The sequence below is a fragment of the Scyliorhinus torazame genome, chromosome 2 (genome assembly GCF_047496885.1).
Source record: "Scyliorhinus torazame isolate Kashiwa2021f chromosome 2, sScyTor2.1, whole genome shotgun sequence".
Classification (NCBI taxonomy): domain Eukaryota; kingdom Metazoa; phylum Chordata; class Chondrichthyes; order Carcharhiniformes; family Scyliorhinidae; genus Scyliorhinus; species Scyliorhinus torazame.
Genome location: NC_092708.1, coordinates 109,981,228 through 110,006,696, shown reverse-complemented (window position 1 = coordinate 110,006,696; position 25,469 = coordinate 109,981,228). Strand labels below are relative to the sequence as shown.

Genomic DNA, 25,469 nt, shown 5'->3' with positions numbered 1-25,469 from the left:
AAATTAACAAATGCTGGAGTCCGGTTGAAATTTTTGCAGTATGATATTTCGGAAGGAGCTAAAGCCCTAGATTTTTTTTTCCATTCTGCAATTTGTGATTACTGGAAGGCTTACGTATTGGGTAATTTAAGGGTTAAAAGCCTGGGTTTAGCGTGTGTTTGACTGCTATAGTCATGTTTTTTTTTTAAAAATCTGTTTTGCACAGTCTGGGTGTTTTTAGCAGCCAGAAGGTGAAATTGACCAAGAATGTGTTTTCAGTCGAAGCTACTGGACTGTGGTATAACTGGGGAAGTTCCTGAGGAATTAATGTACTTTGCATCCTGCAAGAGTTAATTTATTTTTAAGCTTAGGGAGATGAGGTCATTGCTGGGTGGAGCCACGGACGGCAGAGACATTTGGAGAAGCTGTTGAGAGAGACAATATTTGGAGAAAGCTATGGAGAGAGGCAATTGTTGTGGAGAAAGCCTTGGAGAGAGGAGTTTAGTTTTGATCTGCCTGACGCTGAGTCCACAATTCTCTCACAGCAAGATAGATTGAGAGCTGTATGTTTCTTGTTGTTGAATGGGAATTGAGTCGTAATGTTTAAGGTGTAAATTGTAAGCTGTTCTTTTTTGGTGTGAAGTTAATGAAGTTTAATATTGTATTCATAATAAAGTTTTGTTTTAAAAATAGCCAAGCCCTATTTCTTTGTGCAGTCACTCCTGGAGCGAATCATTCTTTCTGCACAGCCTTTCAAATAAACAAAAATATTGGGATTTCGGTCTGGTATCCTAGCCACTGTTGGGATCTGATCTGGGATCGTAATAAATTTGCTATGCAAAATTGAGCTATCATATATAATTCAGCCATATGAGTAAAGCAATAAAGTCAGGCTCAGGTTAATGGAACTTTGACCAAATTAAGTGGTGTTGTTGGTGAGAAAGACTTTGGACTTTCAGGTTAAATTTATTAGAGGTGGGGCACAATTCTTATTTATAGACTAAGTGCTCCTGTTGGTGGGAAAACCAGCATGATTCCCACTGTGCTAGCAGCGACGCTGACATGTCATTCCGTGGCACTTAGAATTTTTCTTTTTACCAGGATCGGGCTTTTCGTGCCAGTCCATGACACATGGGAAATCTTCAAAAGAGGATAAGGGTTTTCGCTGGGCCTGAGGGGCGAGAGCGGGGCATTATTTTTAAAGGGCGTCTAAAACTCATAATACTGTTGCGGCCACCCTGAATCACTGGCAAAGACCCCACCCCCCCAGTCCCTCAGTCCCCCTTTCAGGCCCTGCCCCTTGTCAGTGCCAACCTGGCACCTTTCACTCTGAGTGGTGGCAACGGGATGAGTACCCTCCCTGCACTTGCCTCCAGGGTGCCGAGGGGTGTCCTTCATGGGAGGTGCTGGGCTGGAGGGGCTCAGGTTGGAGTTCTTTCCTGGGATGGGGGTCGTTTGGCTGCTTTTCCCATCTGCAGCCTTTAAATTATCTGTGAGCATGTCAAAATAAAAAATCTCTGAGAAGAGAGTGAAAGTACCCCATGCCTTAAACCCTTTAAACAGTCTGTCAGCATGCCAAGTTCAAAGATCTGTGAAATGACGGTCAAAGACAGTGAAAAAAACCACTTCAAAGGTTTCCACCACATTAAAGGGAATACTTTCACCTGGTGCTCCAGTTTCCTTCCACAGTCCAAAGATGTGCAGACAAGGTGGATTGGCCATGAGAAAATTGCCCTTTATTGTCCAGGGATTTGCAGGTCAGTTGGGTTACGGGGATAGAATCGGGGAGTGAGCCGTTCAGAGGGTCAGTGCAGACTCGATAGGTTGAATGGCCTCCTTCTGTACTGTATGGATTCCATGGTTCTATAACCTATTTTGATTTGTGTCCTCTTTCATTCCCATGCTATTTAAAATGTGATGCTCCTTAGTAATTCACATAATTTCATGTGTGCATAATTGTTTGCAATCTTGCAGGTCTGGAGCCTTTGAATTATGGAACATTTGCTGAAGGGGACTACGTTATTAAAATTATAATGAACCCAGGATGAAATATGGAATCTTTGGAAGCATTCTTGGATGAGAAATAGTTATTGTTTCATGCAGGAATTGCAGTTTTGATTTTAGCTACAAGTGCAACATGTTGGCTAAATGGCTGATGGGATAAGGAAAGGATCTGTAATCTTTTTAATTAAACCATGAATACTTTTCACAGTTCCAAAGTGCATATCTACATGATACAATTTTCTGTTTGAAAACGATATTAATCTCTTCATAAGCAGCTGATGCCTGGTCCTAATGCCTCAATGAGGATTTGTAACTGCTGAGGGAAATTTACATGTATCATTTCATCAGTATGTGTTTAGTTTCCTAATTATTTATGGAACTGGGCAGAAACGTTGCCAATAGAATTCAACCCAGAGGAGTGAGGCGATGCTTTTTAGGAGGACAAACAAGGCAAAGGATTAACAATAAGTGGGAGAGCACTGAGAGGTGTAGAGGAAGTGAGAGACTTGTGAATGTCCACAGACCCCTAAAAGTAACCGAACAGGTTGATAAGTTGGTTGAGAAGGCATATGGAATTCTTTAATTTATTAGCTGAGGCATAGAACATAAGAGCAGGGAGATTACGCTGGAACTGTACAAAGCATTAGTTGGACCACAACCTGAGTAGTGTGTGCAGTTCTGACCACCTTATTATAGAAAGACTGTAATTGATTGGTAGAAAGATTAGAAGGGAGATAATTACATATTTTTTAACCCAGCGAGCTATGGGGGCCTGGAAGGGTAGCAGAGCAGAAATCCTAAATTTATTTAAAAGGTGACTGGATATGTACCTCAAGTGCCGTACCCTGCAAAACCAAATCATAGAAAGTGAGATTTGGCGCAGTGGCATGTTTGTTGGTCAGCACCGACATGATGGGCCAAGTGGCCTCAGTCTCTGCTGTAAATTTTCTATGATTTTGTCATAGAATTTACAGTGCAGAAGGAGGCCATTCGGCCCATTGAGTCTGCACCGGCTCTTGGAAAGAACACCCTACCCAAGGTCAACACCTCCACCATATCCCCATAACCCAGTAACCCCACCCAACACTAAGGCAATTTTGGACACTAAGAGCAATTTATCATGGCCAATCCACCTAACCTGCACATCTTTAGACTGTGGGAGGAAACCGGAGCACCCGGAGGAAACCCACGCACACACGGGGAGGATGTGCAGACTCCGCACAGACAGTGACCCAAGCCGGAATCGAACCTGGGATCCTGGAGCTGTGAAGCAATTGTACTATCCACAATGCTACCGTGCTGCCCACTATAGCAGCACAGTGGTTAGCACTGTGGCTTCACAGCACCAGGGTCGCAGGTTCTATTCCTGGCTGGGTCACTGTCTGTGCGGAGTCTGCATGTTCTCCCTGTGTCTGTGTGTGTTTCCTCCGGGTGCTCCGGTTTCCTCCCACAAGTCCCGAAAGACGTGCCTGTTAGGTGAATTGGACACTCTGAATTCTCCCTCTGCGTACTCGAACAGGCGCCGGAATGTGGCGACTAGGGGCTTTCCACAGTAACTTCATTGCAATGTAAGCCTACTTGTGACAATAAAGATTATGATTAGATTATTATTCTGTAACAAATTAATTTGTGGGCCACTACCATTGTAATATTTAGATGATTTCAGTCATTTAACTCTATATTCGCTGATCATTACATCCTCTCCATGCACTCAGCAACACCCAAGACTTTAAAAAATCATTTAATTTTCTACCTGACGTTGTGAGGAAGTAAGGATTAAACACATTACTTTGCTCCTTAGGGCGCGATCCTATGGCCACGCTGCTCCGGAAAAGCAGCTCACTGCGGTGCAGCATGGCCTTTGAAAGCTGGGAGCACCCGGGATCTACCTGGCTGTCAATGCCTCCTGATATTCAACGTAATCTCGCGAGCCATTGCAATGTGAATTCCGCTCACAATGAGCGGGATCACTTTTTAGCAAATCTGCATATCAGGCCGAGGCAGTAAGCCTTACTCTAATGTTCAGATTCCCAAGGTACCTGAGGCTTCGGGATTCAACTTCTTCGGGAGAGCGCCGTTCCGCACTGGTCCCCAGTGGGGGTCTCCCAGGGGATCGGAGGCCTCCAGCTGAATGCCCTTTCGGCAGGGTGGTGCCATGGCATTGCTGGTGCCAGCCTGGCTCCTTGGCAGTGCCACGTGGGTGCATTGTTGAATGACGTCCCGATCTCTCGCTACAATGGGGAGTTCCAGCGAGTGGAGCTCCCCACTGTAAAAAACAGGGCTATGTGCGCCCTCGGCCGTGCGTTCCCCGTTCAGGCCCCTTATTCAACACGAGTTGCATTGAATGGCCAGTGCCGGCAAATACATAGCTATGGTACTTGGTTCTCTTTTGGGAGAATCTCGCCCTTAGTTTGGGTTTACTGCTGTAAGACACAACAACGATTTAGATATTCCCTTATGATTATCGGTTTGTCCTCAAAGCATTGGCTGTGAATTGATGACCTGTTAATATAACAGGCAGAATGGTTGACTTTGTTGGGGGACTAAACGGTTAGGCTAGGGCGCTGACTCTTAATTTGATACTGTGCCAGTTGTGGTAATAGCCAGCCTCTGCTTTCTTTCACAAGTGGGTATTCTTTGTGTGATGCTGTACACTATGTCCAATAGGCTACTTTGCATGAACAATCGAAGGGGGAGTGGGATATACCGCTGAGCTCAACTCCTGGTCTTGCCTGGTGGCTGAATATATTGTATATGATTTTAGTAGAAAGTGCTCAGATAGATCCTGGATTGGGAATAAGAGCTATTTTGTTTTCTCCAGTAACTTTTAAAATGAAACTCCAGGTATTTGTAAAGGACTCAATAAGCTTGGCAGAAAAATCAATGTTTATAGCTCTAAACCATAGACTTGCCCTTTCTTCTCCACAAGTATTTATTTTTAGCTACTTGCGCTTTTCCGATATTGTGATATTTAAGTTAGTCTTTAAGTAAATCACAAGAATAATTGTTAGCCCATTGTTCGAACATTTAATTATATTAAAATCTCGTGTATAAATTGGACCGTTGCATATTTAAAAAATGTGGCTGTTTCTCCAATCCTGTAATTAATACAAGAATGGATTCAAGGAGCTTTCATGCTTTGCCTCATGATTTTCTTTTGGCATCTCGGGCATGTGGAACAAAATCAACTTGAGGACACTCTGATCGTATGTGGAGTGCTTCACGGTACAACGTGAAAATGATGGAAACACTGACTTTGTCATGTTTCCTGCCATTTGTACTCTTGAAACACTGTATGAAGGGCAAACTATTGGTCCATGATTTTCAGCATTCGTAGACTGATGGAGGGAACTCTTGGACAAGATTCAATGTGTATGTGCACAGGACCCGTAATTAATTGTCTTGTGCTAGTTAGCTGATGAGTGGCATAGATTCTGGAGAAGATGGAATAATCCTTCAGTTATGAGGATAGATTGGAGAGGTTAGGACTCTTCTCTTTGGAGAGAAGAAGGCTAAGAGAAGATTTGACAAAGATGTTCAAAATCATTAAGGGGCTTGACAGAGTAGATGGGGAGAAACTGTTATAAAAGGATCAAGAACGAGAGGGCACAGATTCAAAGAGACTTGCAAAGGAAGCAAATGTGATGAGAAAAAACTATTTCACACAGTGAGTGGTTCGGGTCTGGAATGCACTGTCTGGAAGTGTGAGGGAGGCTGGTTCAATTGAGGCATTCATGAGGGCTTTGGATGATTATTTGAACAGCAGGGGTACGGGGGAAAAAGCAGGGAAATGGGCCACCTTTGCACCACGGAGGCAAGAAACAGGGACTGGGTTTGTTTTGGGGTCAGAAACCTGCCTCTGGGGGAAAACTGATTCCAGTTCAGATTTTTACATGGGGAAACTATTAATTGATATGCAGACTTGTTTTCTTAGAAAATATTTTATTGAAGCATTTGGAATTTTCACAATTTATCATGATGTCATTTCTAGAACAACCGTGCGGGTTGACGCAAGAAATACCCCCTAAAAGAACAACAAACAATAGACCACGTCCCCCACTTCTCCCGCCCTGTCCCCAATTACCCATATACCAAGTTCCCTGTCCTTATTTAACATTATCATGCCTCCTGTTTTCCTCCCCCCGCCCTTTCCCTTTCCCCCCTTACTCCTGACGTTCAATTTTTGTTAAAGAAATCGATGAACGGCTGCCAACTCCGGGCGAATCCCTGTATTGATCTTCTCAGAGTGAACTTGATTTTCTCCAGACTGAGAAACCCTACTATATCGCTGACCCTCACTCCTGACTTCGGGGGCTCCGGGTCCCTCCATCTCAGCAAGATCCGTCTCCAGGCCACCAGGGAGGAGAAGGCCAGGATATCGGCCTCCCTCCCCCCCTTTGCCCCCGGATCTTCTGACACCCCAAATATTGCCAATTCTGGACTCGGAGTTACCCTATCTTCCAGGACTTCTGGCATAACATCCGCAAATCTCTGCCAGAATTCCCTCAGTTTTGGACATGCCCAAAACATATGAACATGGTTGGTCGGGCTACCCCCAAACCGCCCACATCTGTCCTCCACCTCCTCAAAGAACCTACTCATCTGGGCTACTGTTATGTGGGCGCAGACGTGTTTTCTATCCACTCAGAGCCCATTGGAGGATGAATAACCAATCACTCTTTGTCGATGTACCATTTGTCAGGTTCTTTGTTGATTATTCTCTTTGTCTACTATGTACGTACTGTGTACGTTCCCTCGGCCGCAGAAAAATATTTTTCACTGTACTTCGGTACTTGTGACAATAAATCAAATCAATCAATCAAATGGAGGTGGGTCAGATCGGTGCGTAAGACTCATTTTTGGACACTCACTGCAGCTATCATTGAGACCGCTCATTGCCTTGAGGGAAGAGATCTGTTAATTGTGCCAAAGCCTTCCGCTTCACTAGAGGGTAGCAAGACACCACACGGTAACCAGAGACCTGGCATCCAGGGCAGGGAAGATCCTGGTTCAATTGATGCTGACCTGGATCTCATGCTGAAGGCCATGAGGATGAAGAGGAAGTTCCTCTTCCCAGAGGATGGCAGGAAGAAGCCACCTCATCATGCAGCAGGGGCATCTCCCTTTTTAAAATTAATTTTTATGGAATGTGAGTGTCGCTGGTTAGGCCAGCATTCGTTACCCACCCCTAATTTCCCTTGAGAAAGCTATGGTATGCTGCCTTCTTGAACCGCTGCAGTCCCTGAGGTGTAGGTGCACCATTAGCACTGTTAGGGATGGAGATCCAGGATTTCAACCCAGCGACAGTGAAGGAACGGTGATACATTTCCAAGTCAGGATGCTGAATGACCTGGATGAGTATCTGCAGGTGGTGGTGTTCCCAGGTATCTGCTGCTCTTGCCCTTCTAGATAGTAGTGGTCATGAGTTTGGAAGGTACTGCCGAAGGAACCTTGGTGAGTTCCCATAGTACATCTTGTAGATGGTACAAATGGCTGCCACTGTTTATCGGTGGTGGAGGGAGTGAATGTTTGTGGAAGGCGTCCCTTTCAAACGGGTTGCTTTGTCCTGGATGGTGTAGAGCTTCTTGAGTGTTGTTAGAGCTGCACTTGTCCAGGCGAGTGGTGGTTAATCCATCACATTCCTGACTTGTGCCTTCTATGTGGTGGACAGGTTTTGGGGAGACAGGAGGTGAGTTACTCGCCACAGGATTCCGAGCCTCTTGCCTGCTCTTATAACCACAGTATTTATATGGCTAGTTCAGTTTCTGGTCAATGGTAACCCCCAGGATGTTGATAGTGGGGGATTCAGTGATGGTAATGCCATTGAACGTCAAGGGGTGATGGTTTGATTCTCTCCTGTTGGAGATGGTCATTGCCTGGCACATGTGTGGCGCGAATGCTACTTGCTACTTGTCACATGCCTGCGCAATCATCAGCAAACATCCAAACATCTGACCTTATCACAGAATCACAGAAAAATACAGTGCAGAAAAAGACCCTTCCGCCCATCGAGTCTGCACCTCTGCATGAAAGGCACCTGATCTGCCAATCCTAATCCCATTTTCCAGCACTTGGCCCATAGCCTACAGACTGTTGGAAGGAAGGTCATAAAGCAGCTGAAGATGGTTAGGCCTAGGCCATACCCTGAGCAACCCATGCAGTGATGTCCCGGGATTGAGTTGACTGACCTCCAACAGCCACAGCCAACTTCACGTTTTCAAATTTCCTTGGATCCCATGGGCACTTACCTTTGCTATCAGTCTCCCATGTGGAACCTAAAGTAAAGCCTTGCTGAAGTCCAAGAATAGTACATTAAATGCATCTCCCTCATCTACACACCTGGTCGTCTCTTCAAAAAATTCAATCAAGTTCATAGAATCATAGAATTTACAGTGCAGAAGGAGGCCATTCGGCCCATCGAGTCTGCACCGGCTCTTGGAAAGAGCACCCTACCCAAGATCAACACCTCCACCCTATCCCCATAACCCAGTAACCCCACCCAACACTAAGGGCAATTTTGGACACTAAGGGCAATTTATCATGGCCAATCCAAGTTGGTCAGACTTCACCTCCCTTTCACAAAACCATGCTCCTGTTTTGATTCATCCTTGCCTCGCCAAATGCAAATTGCTTCCAATAGCTTCCCCACCACTGAGGTTTGACTGCCAGGCCTGTAGTTTTCTGGTTTATCCCTTCCTCCCTTCTTCAATAATGGTACCCCATTGGCTATCCTCCAGCCCTGCGGAACCTCTCCTGTGGCCAGAGAGAAATTGAAAATTATTGCCAGTGCCCTGTTCGTCCCTCCCTTGCCTCACTCGGCAGCTTGAGATACATTTCATCTGGCCCTGGATATTAGTCTACTTATAAGCCTGCCAGACCCTCAGAACCTCCTCTCTGTTTATGTTAATATCTTTAATTTTATTACTGTCCTTCTTCCTGATTTCTATACCCACACTGTCCCTCTCACAAGTGAACACTGACACAAAGTATTAACTTGGAACCCTACCTACATCCTCCGGCTCCACAATCAAATTACTTATTGGCCCTAATCTTTCCCTGGTTATCCTTTTATCCTTAATGTACTTGTAAAACAACTTAGAATTTTCCTTTATTTTACCGGCCAGTATCTTTTCATGTCCACTTTTTGCTCTCCTAATTTCCCTCTTGCACATTCTAGGGCTTCTGTTGTTTTGAACCCTTGATATCTGCCCGAAAAGCGAGTGCACACATGGAAGAAGCCCTTGTGGTCACAGACCAGTTGGAAGTTGGGGAATAGGAAGCCCTTCCTGTTAATGGATTTCACTGGCTGGTCAATGGCAACCAATGTTACCCATTGGAGAATTGAGCGATTTATACAAGACCAAAAATAATAATAATCTTTATTGTCACAAGTAGGCTAAATTAACACTGCAGTTGAAGTTACTGTGAACATCCCCTACTCACCACATTCAGGTGCCTGTTCAGGTACACAGAGGGAGAATTCAGAATACTCAATTCACCTAACAGCACGTCTTTCGGGACTTGCGGGAGGAAACCGAAGCACCCGGAGAAATCCCACACAGACACGGGGAGAACGTGCAGACTCCACACAGACAGTGACCCAAGCCGGAATTGGACCTGGGACCCTGCCACTATGAAGCAACAATGCTACCATGCTGCCCACCACTGTCCCTGTGAAGCAATGTCTATTAAATCAATGTGCAGTTCATCTCTGGCAAAGATGGGATCAATGACCCGAAGGATACGATGGTGTTCAGCCTTTTGCGAGATGCTACTAAGGTCCGCAGCTGATCTTTGGAAAGAGTCAGAAGCAAAGAAGTTCAATGCCACAATGTTTTTGATAGTGATTAGCAGAGCAGAGTACTGTAATGTGCAAAGTCTTTGGTGATGAGGGCACAGTTGCCTGGAGAGTCGCAGCCTCCTGCTGCACTGGTTCTTGGTCATCTCCAAATAACTTTGTCTTTGGCAGTCAATCCCATGTTGAGGGGTTAACCGATCTGCCCTTGAGTCCTCTCTATTGCCTGGGGTTCTGCTCTTCCCACAAAGCATGTTTCCCTCAATGCCACAGGACCCAAAATCTAAGTCATGCCCCCACTGCCACCTGGAACCGCAATTCTGGGCAGATGACTGCCCAATTGTTCTTGGCAGTCTTGCCCCCTGCTCTTCTGCCCTGCGGTGCCTGGAGGTGTCAACCCTGTTCAAAGCCCGATGCTGGATGTATACTCTCTCTTCGGTCTTTGCAGCACTAAATGGCCAGTTCCCTTGGTATCACTGGCTGTCTTATACACTGACAGCCTAAGAACAGTACAAAGAACAAAGAACAAAGAAATGTACAGCACAGGAACAGGCCCTTCGGCCCTCCAAGCCCGTGCCGACCATGCTGCCCGACTAAACTACAATCTTCTACACTTCCTGGGTCCGTATCCCTCTATTCCCATCCTATTCATGTATTTGTCAAGATGCCCCTTAAATGTCACTATCGTCCCTGCTTCCACCACCTCCTCTGGTAGCGAGTTCCAGGCACCCACTACCCTCTGCGTAAAAAACTTGCCTCGTACATCTACTCTAAACCTTGCCCCTCTCACCTTAAACCTATGCCCCCTAGTCATTGACCCCTCTACCCCGGGGAAAAGCCTCTGACTATCCACTCTGTCTATGCCCCTCATAATTTTGTAGACCTCTATCAGGTCGCCCCTCAACCTCCTTCGTTCCAGTGAGAACAAACCGAGTTTATTCAACCGCTCCTCATAGCTAATGCCCTCCATACCAGGCAACATTCTGGTAAATCTCTTCTGCACCCTCTCTAAAGCCTCCACATCCTTCTGGTAGTGTGGCGACCAGAATTGAACACTATACTCCAAGTGTGGCCTAACTAAGGTTCTATACAGCTGCAACATGACATGCCAATTCTTATACTCAATGCCCCGTCCAATGAAGGCAAGCACTGAGGGAACTGAACTGAGATGAGACATTGTGGAAGCCTGGACTACATTCTCAACTGGGTGTGAAAGATCCTTTGGCACACTTCAAAAAGTAGGAAAGCTCTCATTAAGTGAAATTATTACATGCAACTATAGATGTATGAATGGGCCAGTATAATGTTCTAGTAAGGCTGTACTAATTGCTCTAGCTATGGGTTACAGTGCTTGCAATTCCCTCCAAGTGTGGTTGAAGGAGATTGATCATCCTGCCTCCTGTAAGACTCTGTTTCTGTAAGTTCCAGTGGTTTGTGAGTGTGCATCTGTAACACCAGCTAATGATTTATTTCGCTGTTGCTATAAATCATCAGTCAGGAAAGTCTCTACAAAGGAGTGCATTGTTTTTCATGCAGAATTTTGTAAGGATTTGAACCTTGATGATTGCAGCATATTTGAGGTGGAATAATGTGACCAGAGCATTGCAAGCACATTCCAGAGTGAAGACCACTGCTGTCCGTCAAAACAGCTACGACCGTACCAAATTAAGCGTAACACTCAAGTGTTAGAATTTATTTTGTAAGATTACTTTTCTATTTTGTATTGTGTGCACCATAGTCAAATTCTTCCTGGGATGATTCTTTCCTTCTTTAAATCTATAGAGTAAGATACTTGAAAATACATTTGGGCAAACGTTGCAGTTGGCATATATATTTTTGTTTTCCAGTTAAGATGCTTTTCTCAGTTTTTCCTCCCCCTCGGCTACCTTGTGCCACAGAGCATTTTGGGGAGGTGGTGACATAGTGGGGTTATCACTGGATAGTCATCCAGAGACCCCACTTGAGAGGATATTTGCTGGGTGTTTGGTTTGATAAAGTCTCCTGGCAGCTTGGTCTCTTTTAAATATCTAGCCCTTCATTCTCATAAGGTTGCAATGTTTGTCCAGCACAATGGAAATCTGAAACTTGCAGTGTGGTGATTCATATGGAACAGTCACTTGACAACAACCTTTCCAATAGCTCCCAGGTGACATTGCCAAGGTGGCAGGCTGGCACTGCCAGAGTGTCCCAGTGGCACCAGCAGTGCCAGGGCACCACCCTGTCCAATGGACATACAGTTGGGGGCCTCTGATCCCCTGGGAGACCCCCATGAGTGTTGTTCCGTCTGGTCCCCATTTGTGGGGATCACTGCTGAACGGCACTTGCCCGAAGTCTCCAAGGTGAAGGGGTTGAATCCCAAAGTCTCAGGTACCTCGGGATTATGCACATTTAAGTGAGGCTTACTGCCTCACTCTAATATGCAGGTTTGCCAAAAAGTGATTGGGCGGGATTTACATCGCAACGTCTCGGGATATCGCGTTGAACCTCACGAGGCGTGGCGAGCCAGGTAGATCCCGGTAGCGGGGTCCCCCGGCTTTCATCGGGCACGCTGTGCCGTGGCGAGCTGCTTTTCCGGCGCAGTGTGGTAGTTGGATTACGCCCCTTATAAATGCTTGTATAATCAACACTTGTATTTTTACTATTTACTCCGATTTTTGCCACCGAGACATTTCTCTTAGCAGTCCATTTCTCAATCAGATGAATTATTGGTCAAATTCCCAGTAGGTTGCTTTTCAACTGAGCTGATTTAAAACAAAATAGGATTAACTCCCTTGAAAAGAGCTTTAATATCAAACTGCCGTTGACCTATCAGTTATGTTTCCACTGGTCAGCTGGGAACAGCTTATAGATGTTGATCAGATCACAACAGGACTCTTGAGAATGCAGAGTTCTTAAACGAAAGCTGTAAAAATGTATTCAGGCTTCCAGTGTTTTGAAAGAAGTACTTGCTGTTTGTGTACCCTTGAAAGAGGTGCCAACTAGTGTATAGAGTCAATTTCTAAAAATGAACATTGAAAACTATAATTTCCGTCTATAATTTTACCTTTGCTAAAAATGGAATATTGTACATTTTGGTCAGCTTGTCGGTGGCAAACTAAAATACAAGTTTTAACCTGTTGATAGCATTTTAGTTAAAAATGACCCTTTTTCAGTGACCAGTGTGTTGACATAATAGCATGTTGTGGCAAAGCTTTGTGTCTGCGATTCCCTATCTCGTCTATATTGTTGAAGTTCCACGTTACTGCCAAGATTGGAAACTTGGGAGGATGGGTTAATCCATTAAAATCCTACCTTTTAGAAGCTAATTCATTAGTAGTATTAGTACAAGTCAGAGGGCAGATCACATACAGGTCCATGCTGGGCATTTCCCCATATGGAGGGAGCCAGCATAATCTGTGAGGAATTTCATGGGTGGGTGGGGAGACTCTTGGTCGAGGCGTAATTCAACTGTGCAGACTGACTCTTGTGTTCTTAAGAATGGAATGTACAGTCAGCTAGCTTTCTTGACGAGTGTCCGCCGTGGCTTGGTTGGCGGCACTCTCGATTCTGTGCCAGATGGTTCTGCCAGAACCCATTCCGAGACTTGAGCAAAGAAAATCAATGCTGACACTCCAGCGCAATATTGAGCAGGCGCTGCACTGTTGGAGGTCTCGTCTTTTGGATCCGATGTCAAACCAAGGCCCTCTCTGCTCTCACAGCTGAACAGAAAAAAATCTCATGGCCCTATTTCTAAGAGGAGCGGTGACTTAACCTCTGGTATCCTGGTCAATATTCATCCCTGAATCAACGGCACCATCAAATTGCGTTTTGTGGGCGCTTTCTGCGTTCCAATTGATTTCCGCGTTTCCTATATTGCAGCAGTCAGTGACCACACTTCAAAAGTATTTAATTGGCTGTAAGGTGTTTTGAAGGTGGTCCTGAAGGTTACATACAAATGCAAGGCTTTTTCCTGAGTGCATTTTAGAGCTGAGGATAAGTGCCATTTTATTTGGAATTGGTTCGTGAAGCTAGACAAAGGATGGGTTTGCAGTGAGAAAAACTGAGAACTGGTTTATAATTGTGTTCCATGTTTTATTTGCTTTTAATTAGTACACATGAGTCACTGCATAATGTATAAATGCATCAAACTGAATGATAACATTGTAACCAATTCTGCTACAAAGTCATTTGCTTTCATTTTCCCATGGCATTGTTAGATATCGCTGGGAAAAAAACGACCATGAAACAAAAAGCTTGCAGCCACTATTACTGTTTAACAACTTGGGTATGATATACTAAACCAAGTAGAATGAATTTTTTTTTCTTTTATTAGTTGTTTGCTTAAGACCTACTTGGCACCTGTTTAAAGGTGACCTTCCTAAATGCTGCGTTAATGCATTGTGGAATGGACCTGTAAAAAAAGTGATTTTTATTTACTTGATGTTCCTACAAAGAATTTGACTGCAGAGTTCCATGACAACTCAAGACCCCACTCTTCCTGTTAAAATCCTGACATTGAGAGCCAGATTTTCGTGGCAAGATTCCATAGACCTTAGAACATAGGGGCGGGACTTACATATGGATGTCCAATTTTTGCCAGTAAGGGAGAGGGTACTGAGGGTGCCATTTCGGCTGGTCCAAGGAGCAAAACTTGCCGGGTGGGAGTCAGAGGTTGATGGAGGAGATGTAAACACACTTAAAGGGCAGATAAAGTCTGTATAACTGTCATGATCTGAATTTTTAAAAAATGCCCTGCTCTTTATTCTTAAAGAAAAACACTGCAACTGTCAGTGAGACTTTAAAAAAACCCTCTGCTGGACTGCTTTGATTGATTAGAAAAAAAGTACCATCTAGTTTTGCAGTTTTAGTTGAGCCCTTGGTTGAGATTTAACCAAGGTCTATCATTATGTCACTTTGAATGGTTGGCTAAGTTTCAAAAGTTTTAGTTATCCCAGTGCGGGTTTGGAGTTCACAGTTTGATCGAGAGGTTAATGAGGCTAATGGAAGGTTTGTTGTCTTTAATGTGGCTATTGAAGAGAAGTTTGTTTGTTTGTATGAGATTTAGTCATTTGACATTTAAAATGCTTTGAATGGATCTATGAATGGGAGATTTTTCATGATCAAATGTGTAGGAGTGGAAGTTGTATTAGATTGGCAGAAGTTTATTTATTCCCATCTCCACATGGCTCCTGTGGTCTGCCCATGCTAGATACTAGACAAGTGGCTATGGAGGTGACACAATAGGTATGAGGGTCATGGGGGGTTGGAGGGGGCATGAGTTTGCATTGAGTTGATTGTTTCCAGAAACTAGCTCCGTAGTTCTTAAGTAATTTCAGTATTTGTTTTAATAATGCTTTAGACTTGGAAGACCTTTGCTCAGTTCAAATATGCTGCATTTCCTGCTCATCAATCTCCATTCCATGCTTAGGATTTAGTTCCCATTCCAATTAATTTTCTCTCCTTCTGCCTTTGGCAGCATTACCATACCTCCTCTCAATCCTATCAGATCCTGGTATCCTTTTCGTAGTCCTTCAAAACACCACATCTGCCCTTTCCAGTGCTCTTGAGACCAAATTCCTGATTCTTCCTGACTGTTGAGCTCCCTGAGTATTTCCACTTTCTTCCTGGTGGCAGTGGTTACAGTCAGGATCATAATATGTGGCATTTAAGAATCATCAAGGAAAAACTCACGTTACAAAGGGCTTTTCCACTTTTTTTGCAGGGCCATTGCAACAGATTTAATTCAGCTGTTTGTGGCCAGTTCCTGTGTCTGGATATTGGGGATGGTCCATCAAATAACGTGGTCAGCACATTGTTAAAATCTGGGCCAGGTATTTTTACTACTAATAATGTGAAGTGCTGTGGGTGAGAACTGAAGTTTTAAAATAATTCCACATGCTGAACTCTACTGAAATGGTAAGCACTAAATCAGCAATGAACTTGAAGTATGATCTGGAAACTATTGGCTCGGAGAGGTTTGATTTGCCACAAAGGGAAGATTTTCTTTCTCAACCTGGTCCATATAAAAATAAAATTGTTGCCGTAACAGCATACAGAAGTTTCATAACCTCAGCTGCGTTGATGTGAGGGGCATAGAACAGAGACTAGAAAGAGATGCAATTGGTGGAGAGAAGCAGTCACTGCAGGAGTGTCCACACCAGGTTGTCGTTGTAATGAAGATAAGTGGAAGGACAAGAATTTATGATCACCAGCATCATCCGGATCACCTCTCCTATTATGCGGATACCTTTATTGTCTTCTTTTGGAGAATTCTCCTCTGCACCAACAGGACCTCTCACCAACTGCATGGCACGTTCCAGGACTGTGTTGTCTTCTTTTGAACAATCAAGTAAACAGGGTGAAAATTATTTGGGTTACAAACTAATGGAGTGAAAAAAAAACTGAGCAGATGCATTGGATAATGCTGTCTGGCTTCAAATACTAGTCAAAAAGAAAAAGGAAGCATTTCTTAAGGCTAGGAGGCTGGGAACACATGAAGGAAGTGTGGAATACACGGAAAGTAGAAAGAAACTTAAGCAGGGAGTCAGGAGGGCTAAAGGGTGTCATGAAAGTCATTGGCCAGCAAGATTAAGGAAAATGCCAAGACTTTTTATACATATATAAAGAGCAAGAGGGTAGCCAGGGTGAGGGTTGGTCCACTCAAGGACCGGGGGAGGGAGTCTATGCGTCAAGCCAGAGGAAATTGGCGAGGTGTTAAATGACTACTTTGCGGGCAACGCGGTGGTGCAGTGGTTAGCACTGGAGCCTCGCGGCGCCGAGGTCCCAGGTTCGAACCCGGCTCTGGGTCACTCTCCGTGTGGAGTTTGCACATTCTCACCATTCATCCAAAGATGTGCAGGGTAGGTGGATTGGCCATGCTAAATTGCCCCTTAATTCAAAAAATGAATTGGGTACTCTAAATTTATTTTTAAAAAATGACTACTTTGCGTCAGTATTCACCAAATAGAAGGACTTGGTGGATGATGAGTCTGGGGAATGTGTAGATAGTTTGGGTCATGTTGAGATCAAAAAGGAGGTATTGGGGGTCTTGACAAACATTAAGACCTGATGGGATATACCCCATAATACTGAGAGAGGCAAGGGAGGAAATTGCTGGGGTGAACATAGAACATACAGTGCAGAAGGAGGCCATTCGGCCCATTGAGTCTCCACCAACCCACTTAAGCCCTCACATCCACCCTATCCCCCTAACTCAACCTTTTTGGGCACTAAGAGATAATTTAGCATGGCCAATCCACCCAACCTGCACATCTTTGGACTGTGGGAGGAAACCAGAGCACCCGGAGGAAACCCTCGCAGACATGGGGAGAACATGCAGACTCCGCACAGACAGTGACCCAGCGGGGAATCGAACCTGGGACCCTGGTGCTGTGAAGCCACAGTGCTTTCCACTGTGCTACCGTGCTGCCCTGGGTCTTAGAAATCTTTGTAACCTCACTGAGGAGGTCCCAGAGAATTGGAGAACTGTCTGTGGTGATATGCATCACTGTAAATACACAAAGGGTTAATGTAAATACACTAAGACTAAGTAAACACTAGAGCGAGCACCAGAGACATCATGATATGCAGACATACAGCTAATGAACACGTAGAATAGGACACGACCAGTGGGCAGTGAAGACACCCAGAGGTGACACTACCACAAGGGGGAAACCCATATAAAAGGACAGGGCACACATGCTCTTTCTCTTTCCACAGACGACACTCAGAGGGAAGGACAGGGGCAGATCAGAAGCATCATACCCACTGCATGGCTTAGAGCAGACTGGTTAGTTAGACTGAGTTACTATAGCAAGATTAGCAGGAGAATTGAACTCAAGTAGGAGAATCGTTAACTGTTCAATAAATGTGTTAAACCTATCTCCAAGTCTGAACCTTCCTTTGTCAGAGCATACATCAAGGAAGCAGCTTATGCTACATGAAGAAGCATAACACAACATGGTAGTAGTGAGTGCCTGTTGAATCTATATAGTTCAACTCAAGATCCGTGACTACCAGCAACAGCACCCAGGCAAGATGTTCGAGATTCCGGTTCCTCAGCAGCCAGGCACCACGGCAATCTCAGTGCCAACTGGCGTGCATTCAAACAGAGATTTGGGATTTACATGATAGCATCCAACCGAGATGGCGTGGCCGATGTTGAGGAGATAAAGCTTCTACTCACCATTGTGGGTGAAAGTGCAACAGAAATCTTCAACTCCTTCAGGTACTCCAAAGGGCAAGACAAGAGAGACTTCCAGATAGTCTTGGACAAGTTTGAAAACTACTGCGAGGTGAACACAACAGGAGAAATCGGTAAAACTGGCGCCAATACTCACCACGAGGCAACGGTAGGCTTGCAAATGCAGAAAACGGCAGTTTTGATTGGCAGCCATCTTGAGAAAGGAGCCGCACATGCGCAGTTCCCCAGAACATGCGAACCGGCACACAGTAAAGGAAAAGCGATCTGTGCATGCGCAACCCATTCCTACGCTCTACGTCACAAACGTCATGGCGCCAGAGGCCCCGGACCACGCCCACTTAAAGGGGAAATGTCCCCAAAAAAGTGAAAAACAGTTTTAAAGCCAGAAAACACAATTCTTTCACTTGGAACGACAGCACAATGCCTGAACTTCGACCAGTAGCTGAAAGTAACCTCCGCAGAACCCTGGAACAAGCAGTTAGCACTGCCCTAAGAGATGATTTAGTCCTTGAAGACTACAACTCAGATGATGATTTCTTCCTTGGACGTAGCGAGCACAATGACAGCTCCAACACAAAAAGTGATGATATGGTCCTTGAAGACTACGATTCGGAAGATGCTTTCATCATTGGATGTGGCGACCTCAGTACCAAATCCGAACCGCAACGAGATGATGTGTCCATTACAGAATCCGACACAGACATGGATTAATTCTTCAGATTTGAGGATCCTCAGCCCAGCATAGACGACATCCCGACCCGTGAGTACAGGATTCTGCTGCGGCCTGAAGCCAAGAGACAGAGAGCGGTACAAGCCCACAGAGAGAGGTCTGACGCCAAGAGACAGAGAGAGGTACAAGCCCTCAGAGAGCGGTCTGACGCCAAACCAGTGGTCCACGCACCACGAAGAGTGGTCCACGCATCACGAAGAGTCCCCAACTCCACAGTCGTGGAAATGTGAGGTAATGCATTTTGGAAGGTCTAATGCATATGGGAAAGATACAGTAAATGGCAGAACCCTTAAGAGTATTGATAGGCAGAGGAATCTGCGTGTACAGGTACACAGGTCACTGAAAGTGGCAACACAGGTGGAGAAGATAGCCAAGAAGGCAGACAGCTTGTCTTCACGGCCGGGGCATTGAGTTTAACAATTGGCAAGCTATGTTGCAGCTTTTTAGAATCTTCGTTAGGCCGCATTTGGAATATAGTGTTCAATTCTGGTCGCCATACCACCAGAAGGATGTGGAGGTTTTTTCCCAGGGTGGCAGAGTCCATTACTAGGGGGCATAGGTTTAAGGTGAGAGGGGCAAGGTTTAGAGTAGATGTACGAGGCAAGTTTTGTACGCAGAGGGTAGTGGGTGTCTGGTACTCTCTACCGGAGGAGGTGGTGGAAGCAGGGACGATAGTGACTTTTAAGGGGCGTCTTGACAAATACATGAATAGGATGGAAATAGAGGGATATGGCCCCCGGAAGAGTCGGGGATTTTAGTTCAGACGGGCAGCATGGTCGGTGCAGGCTTCGAGGGCAGAAGGGCCTGTTCCTGTGCTGTAATTTTCTTTGTTCTTTGTTCTTTGAATTCTATGCTGCCATTTTTTCTGGCTAATTAATTAACCCCCCCTGGTGATCTAAGCATGCATTTTCTAAATCAAATAAGTTGTTGCAAGGAAGGGAAGGAACAAACCAATTCCCTGTAAATCTTTAAGCAGATGAAGTTAACCATCTTTATACCGTTCTGAAGTTGTGTTAAAATAATTCTGCTCATTAGCAGTTGAGGCTTGCCTGTAAGTTGAGGGAAACATTTGAGATAGATATCACTGGGTAAACTCTGACTTTTAAATGGGAAAAAGGATACGAGTGCTTGAGGGGCAGTTCAGGTTCACTTTACAATTTTGCTGAATGCAACTTTTTACATTTATAACCAGCAAATTGAAAAGCTTCCTGTAAATGCCCGTACTACAGAGTACTGTTTTCAGTAAAGCCTGATGTTTTCAGAAAATTAGCGACAATTGTGATGAAACTGATTTCAAAACAGTAGCTGGAATATTAACAGCATTGTTTATGTGGATTCCCATTATTTTAAAAAACTGTCGGGAGCAAGCTGCAAAAAGAATCTTTAATTAAGATTTTTAGAATTTTTGAATTTTGCAGTTTTACCCAATCTCAAATAACATTAACTACATTCGCGTAGTCTCAACAATTCTTAACAGCTCAAAAAACAACTGATAACCACAATGTCCCTGAACATAGTCCTCAGATCAGGGCCATTGCCTGAGAGTAACTGAATGCAATATGTTCTGTTTTGATCACAAAATATTCCAGGTTTATAGCCAGGGACTGCATTCACATTTGACTTTTCTGTTACAATCACAATTTGTGATCTGAAAGTGAGCTCGTTATAATTTTAAGCTTTATGGATATCCATTTTGGGGTTGATTGTGTGTTTGATTGCTATTCTGCAGAATTGGATTATAATGTTTTATCCTACTACTGACCTATGCTGTGAGTGCGATTCCATGCAAGGAGCATGACCCTAGCCTGAATATGTCACTGGTTATAGTTATGAGGAAATGTTACACAGAGGCCCTTTTGGTGGTTAAATTTAGATGTTTTTGAAGAATTTCCTACAGTGCAGAAGGAGGCCATTCGGCCCATTGTGTCTTCACTGACCCTCTGTAAGAGCACCCTATACAGGCCTACTCCCCTGCTCTATCCCCATAACTGCACCTAACCTGCACATTTTAGACTGTGGGAGGAAAACAGAGCACCTGGAGGAAACCCACGCAGACACTGGGAGAACGTGCAAACTACACAGACAGTCACCCGAGGCCAGAATTGAATCCGAGTTCCTGGTGCTGTGAGGCAGAAGAGCATAGGTGTAAGATATAAATGCTAAGTGTTCCTGGGTATCCTTTTGTTGATATGTTCATGGGATGTGGGCGTCGCTGGCTAGGCCAGCATTTATTGCCCATCCTTTGGGAAGGTGATGCCACCTTGAACTGCTGCAGTCCATGGGGTGTAGGTACACCCACAGTGCTGTTGGTGAGACCGGTCCAGGTTGATGGCAGTAGTGACAATCATTGTACTGATCGTGAAATGCAGATGCTTAACCACAAGTGAGTTGCACTTTGTCGTAATAGGGTCGCTACTGTGTCTCCTCATCTACTGTTCCTCTTGTGAAGCTCATCATTCTATCCCTTCCCCTAATTATTTTAACCTTGTTTTTATGCTCATTCTAATATAACATCTTATGGTTTTCTGAGAAGGATGTTTAAAATACTCATTTGGATCTGGCTTCTGAGCCTTGCCATTTATTTTGGAGATGAAACTATTTTGGAAAAATAATGGTGCATAGTTAAAATTGGCTCCAGACATCATTGTTTTCAATCAGATTATGTTTGAAATTCAACATGTAAACATGGCTGTATCGGAGAGATGATCTCTGCTAATCTCTGATAGGATTTATCAAATAGAGACTTTTAGCACAGTGGGCTAAACAGCTGGCATGTAATGCAGAACAAGGCTAGCAGCGTGGGTTAAATTCCCGTACTGGCCTCCCTGAACCGGGGCCGGAATAAGAACATAAGAACTAGGAGCAGGAGTCGGCCATCTGGCCCTCGAGCCTGCTCCACCATTCAATGAGATCATGGCTGATCTTTTGTGGACTCAGCTCCACTTTCCGGCCCGAACACCAGAACCCTTAATCCCTTTATTCTTCAAAAAACTATCTATCTTTATCTTAAAAACATTTAATGAAGGAGCCTCTACTGCTTCACTGGGCAAGGAATTCCATAGATTCACAACCCTTCGGGTAAAGACGTTCCTCCTAAACTCAGTCCTAAATCTACTTCTCCTTATTTTGAGGCTGTGCCACCTAGTTCTGCTTTCACCCGCCAGTGGAAACAACTTGCCAGCATCTATCCTTTCTATTCCCTTCATAATTTTATATGTTTCGATAAGATCCCCCCTCATCCATCTAAATTCCAACGAGTACAGTCCCCGTCTACTCAACCTCTCCTCGTAATCCAACCCCTTCAGCTCTGGGATTAACCTAGTGAATCTCCTCTGCACACCCTCCAGTGCCAGTACGTCCTTTCTCAAGTAAGGAGACCAAAACTGAACACCAGGTGTGGCCTCACTAACACCTTATACAATTGCAGCATAACCTCCCTAGTCTTAAACTCCATCCCTCTCGCAATGAAAGCCAAAATTCCATTTGCCTTCTTAATCACCTGTTGCACCTGTAAACCAACTTTTTGCGACTCATGCACTAGCACACACCCAGGTCTCTCTGCACAGCAGCATGTTTTAATATTTTATCATTTAAATAATAATCCCTTTTGCTGTTATTCCTACCAAAATGGATAACCTCACATTTGTCAACATTGTATTTCATCTGCCAGACCCTCGCCCATTCACTTAGCCTATCCAAATCCCTCTGCAGACTTCCAGTATCCTCTGCACTTTTTGCTTTACCACTCATCTTAGTGTCGTCTGCAAACTTGACACATTACTCTTGGTCCCCAACTCCAAATCATCTATGTAAATTGTGAACAATTGTGGGCCCAACACTGATCCCTGAGGGACACCAGTAGCTACTGATTGCCAACCAGAGAAACACCCATTAATCCCCACTCTTTGCTTTCTATTAATTAACCAACCCTCTATCCATGCTACTACATTCCCCTTAAAGCCATGCATCTTTATCTTATGCAGCAACTTTTTGTGTGGCACATTGTCAAAGACTTTCTGGAAATCCAGATATACCACATCCATTGGCTCCCATTATCTACCGCACTGGTAATGTCCTCAAAAAATTCCACTAAATTAGTTAGGCACGACCTGCCCTTTATGAACCCATGCTGCGTCTGCCCAAAGGGACAATTTCCATCCAGATGCCTCGCTATTTCTTCCTTGATGATAGATTCCAGCATCTTCCCTACTACCGAAGTTAAGCTAACTGGCCTATAATTACCCGCTTTCTGCCTACCTTCTTTTTTAAACAGTGGTGTCACGTTTGCTAATTTCCAATCCGCCAGAATGTGGCGACTTGGGGTTTTTCGCAGTAACTTCATTGAAGCCTACTTGTGACAGGAAGCGATTATTAGCAATTATTACTTTGGCCTTGATATTAACACTGAGGTAGGGAGGCAGCAGGGTGGTGGTGGGCAGGATGCATATTTTGAGGTTAGGAAAACCCGGCAGTCGACTTCAGAGTCAGGTTGGCTGTCAGGCATAGACCTTTGTGACGGGCTGCTGCCGGGGAGCAAGAGAGGAGCCTGGGAAAATCGAGGTTAGGGATTGGAAGAAAATCGCCTTCCCGAGTCAGGTGTGGGAGTGGCGTTTCGGGGGGAGATGGGAGAGGCAGAAAGGAGCTCGGCGCAAGGGCTGATCAGGATACAGAGCGAAGCAACGGTGGGGAGGTGGGGCTTGGGTGGGCGACAGATTGGAGTCTGGAGGCAGATTAGAGTCTGGGATTGGGGGAGATTGGAGGCCGGAGGCAACCTGACGGCCTTGTGGAGGAGACTGGAAGAGTTTGGGAGAGTGAGATGTGGGAGAGCAGGAGGTTGGAATGAACGGTTTAATTGAGGGGCTGGGGAGGGGGTGGGGGATGGAGACTGTTGTCGGATTGCAGGGTAGGGTTGTGAAGCAGATATGTCCTTCAGCTGGCGAACTTCCCAGAGCAGGACCTGGAAAGCTCAGCTGACCATGGTTACATTTCCAATGGTGGTTAAATATGAGGCAGACACAAACACATACAAACATTCAGAATAGGAGCAGAAGTTTATAATTGAATTGCAAATCTGCCTCTTGAAAGTCGGTTGGTTACATGCTCCTTGTTTCACTCCCATTTAAACAGCAAATAGTTTGGAGGTCGATGGAGTTTGGGATTCAGATTTTAGTATTATCTCATCACACCTGGGGCGAAATTCTCCGGTACCAGCGCGATGTCCGCCGACCGGCGCCAAAAACGGCGCAAATCAGTCGGGCATCGCGCCGCCCCAAAGGTGCGGAATCTTCCACATCTTGGGGGGCCCAGCCCTAACCTTGAGGGGCTAGGCCCACGCCGGACTGATTTCCACCCCGCCAGCTGGCGGAAAAAGGCCTTTGGTGCCCCGCCAGCTGGCGGGGAAATGACATTGCCGGGCGGCGCATGCGCGGGAGCGTTAACGGCCGCTCACGGCATCCCCGCGCATGCGCTGTGGAGGGAGTCTCCTCCGCCTCCGCCATGGTGGAGACCGTGGCGAAGGCGGAAGGAATCACGGGCCATGCCACCGTGGGGGCCAGATCGCCCCGCGCCCCCCCCCCCCCCCCCCCCCAGGACACCAGAGCCCGCCTGCGCCGCCTTGTCCCGCCGGTAAGAGAGGTGGTTTAATCCTCGCCGGCGGGACAGGCATCCTAGCAGCGGGACTTCAGCCCATCCGGGCCGGAGAATCGCGCGGGGGGGAGGGTCCGCCAACCGGCGCGGCGCGATTCCCGCCCCCGCCGAATCTCCGGTGCCGGAGAATTCGGCAACCGGCGGGGGCGGGATTCACGCCAGCCCCCGGCGATTCTCCGACCCGGCGGGGGGTTGGAGAATCTCGCCCCTGATCTGAATCCACCTGTATTTTGGGGCTAAAATATCCCCCCTTTATAACAGCAGATGGGTTATATTGGACCTAGACTGGTTGAACCTGGATGTGAAAACGTGCCTGTGACACAGAAATTACGAGGATACATTGTTGGCTATTAACTCATTCGTAAAATCCCATTTCATTTTGTTTGGTTCTCTACAATGGTCTCTCCTGACTTCTGGCATTGACCAGAACTTTCTTCCGTGGAGAAAACTCTCTGAAATGGTTCTTAAATCAAAACCAGCGCAGCCAAAATTGCATGAGTCAAGGTCCAGATTTCTATTAAAAACCTCCCAGCATGTCTGACACACACAATGGGACATTGTGAACCTTCCCCCTTTTGATTTCAAATTGATAATTGAATGGATGAAAGAGTGGGGAGGCACAATTTCCTTACATGTGCTTTAGGCATGAGCTTGGACCATTGGAGCAAAATGCCCAGGCCCCTGTTTTGCAGAAGACCAATCCTTTGGCTTTGACAAAGAGTCATCTGGACTCGAAACGTTAGCTCTTTTCTCTCCCTACAGCTGCTGCCAGACCTGCTGAGATTTTCTTGCATTTTCTCTTTGGATTCAGATTCCAGAATCCACAATAATTTGCTTTAATCCTTTGCTGATCTTGGTCAGATATGCTAATGTGTGAAGTGTTGATGGTTGGCATGTACGTTTCTGTAGACAATTTAATGTTGCATTCTTCAATTCCCTGATCAAACTGACTATTTTCTGGACAGTCAGCGGAAGAAAATTAACCACAGGAATTCAGCTGATCTCATGACAACAAGCTTAATATTATTTTATATCATTGGACTGCTTTCTTGGAGGACATTAAAGATTGCAAACCAAGCTTGATATTGAGATTGATGCTTGTAAATCACTCTGGTCTGAAGAAAGATAATAAA

At 45.3% G+C, this 25,469-nt stretch overlaps 1 protein-coding gene across 8 annotated transcripts in view; it reads left to right on the top strand.

Moving 5' to 3' along the window:
• The window catches only part of LOC140390359 (formin-like protein 2), a 378,101-nt gene that overhangs the window by 160,290 nt on the left and 192,342 nt on the right, over positions 1-25,469 (top strand). The gene's annotated exons all lie outside the window — the stretch shown is intronic.